This window comes from Penaeus vannamei, chromosome 29, assembly GCF_042767895.1.
Source record: "Penaeus vannamei isolate JL-2024 chromosome 29, ASM4276789v1, whole genome shotgun sequence".
Taxonomy (NCBI): domain Eukaryota; kingdom Metazoa; phylum Arthropoda; class Malacostraca; order Decapoda; family Penaeidae; genus Penaeus; species Penaeus vannamei.
Genome location: NC_091577.1, coordinates 5948062 through 5950247, shown reverse-complemented (window position 1 = coordinate 5950247; position 2186 = coordinate 5948062).

Sequence of the window (2186 nt, the reverse complement as noted above, 5' to 3'; positions counted from 1 at the left end):
TCTCTCTCTATCTATCTTTCTGTCTATCTAGCCCATTGTCTTTATCTATTCCTCCCTCTTTCTTTTTTATGTTTTTTAATTCTTTAATGGTATAGGTAAATTAATCTTGTTTCATTTATTTTTTCCGTTTCCTGATTTGTAGTTTGATTGTTATTGTTTCCGTTGTTTTTGTTGTTGTCTTTGTGAGAACGTGGGTAAGTCAGTTGTTTGGTTTTGTTTTCAATTAAAGCGTGTTTGGTAATCTGTATCATTCTATATTCATTTAAACGTCGGTTTGTGTCGAATAACCGTGGTTTTAACATAAAAAAATAAGATAAATCACAAAAATGGTAACAACGTTGACAATGATGATTACTAATGATAACAACATCACCGATGATAAGGCTTCTTATAAAAGAGATATAGATAATAATAACGATGGAAATAATGATAGTCATAATGATAATTATATCAGTGATAATGATGATAGTTGTAGTTTTCACATACATTAAAATTTGTATTTACTTCAGGGTAATTAGCTTAAACATAGTTTATAAGAGATAATCCGCGATAAAAACAGCAATATCGTTAATAGTGTTAGGCATTTGGTATTAATTTAGATGAAATTTTACTCGTTCACGGAGTCAATGAGTGCATTTTGCATTCTTAAGTGGGTTAATACATGAAATGGATACTTAAGAATGACTGATCTTGATTTAGGATAACCTAAGAAATACATCGTCATGTTTCATGGATGTACTTTACTCAAATTATGAATTAAAACCGCTAATTAGCGTTAATTAGGTCGTTCTTAAGCGACCTATTACACAGATTGAAAACTTAAGAATTGCAAATTCTGACTTCCACTCATACAGAGAACATTTTAAGAAAGTTTGAAAGATGTACTCAAATTGTGAATTGCCTTTTTGAGGTCTCCTATCATAGATGCACACATTCCAGGCCCATTAAATGTCGAACTATACACAACTATGCCGTATGCAACTGTGTGCCTACCTAAAATAGTTGACAGTATGAAGTTAACCTTCCTTTGAAACGTAGATGGAGCTGTACATAACCCAAATGGCATGCGGGGCAACTGGTGCAGGTGATGCCAATCTGAAAAGGAAGCTTTTGGGTGGTCTTCAGGCTTAACCAGGGCAGGCGGAGTGAATCAACCAAACACACTTCCTCCGAGTTCATCCATCCGAGGCAATGGGTAGCTGTCAGCTATTGTCACAGAATTCAAATGCCTGTAGTCCACACAGAACTTTCCAAAGACTGCAGGTGACAACCACAGGGACGAAGAAGGCTCATCACTCCAGCCTTCATTATCTATTCACACTTTTCATGAATGTGCCACTTGTATTGGTATCTCGTTTACAATGCCTAGGACTTCTCCAATGGCAAACTTATCACTTGAAAAGAGTCGTGGGTATTGGGTAAGTAACTCCCACAGCCGAGACTTACGATGGCCTGTTAGATGTTCAAAAGAAATCTGAGTTTCCAAGGATCTGCAAATATGGTTGCAACAGGAGTATCTGCAATGGAGGGAATATGATCAGATGCTTCAGGTGTCACTCATATCCTCAACTTTATGAAATTCAACAAGATGCAATCCATTTTTGGGCTTGGCAGGATTATGTGTCGGATTAACAACCGCCACACAATTTCATATGCGAAAATTACAGAATATCTAAGTCCCTCAACAAGCAATTGTCTTCCAATTAAAAAGTCAGGAACACATTTAGGTATAAACTTTCCGCTTTTAGGTGGGCAATTTACCGCACATCTTATTGCAGCTCTTGCAGGTGGCACTGGCACTGATAATCCTATTTTCTATTCAACACGACTCCTTTGAGCTCCAACAAATCTTTGGTCACATTCCTTACTTCAAATGCTTCCCTCTAAAGCGGAACTATGAATTATTAGTTTTTGAATCATATCCGAGGCGGAAATCAAACCTCTTCAGATCAATACCAAAAAAGGTATCCCCAGGAAAATCAAGTCCATCAAGAAGGCAGACTCGGTAACTATATTTTTTTATCATTAATCTGCAATATGACGTCACTTACATGCATTGCAAGAGATGCTCTTGAGTCACCTTGAAGTCGCATCCGAGGTTCAGAAATATGTGAAGGGCCAATTAATGTATGAAAACTGTTTCAGGAGAGTTGCTTCCAAGCGTCTGCCACTGAAGGTATTCTTCA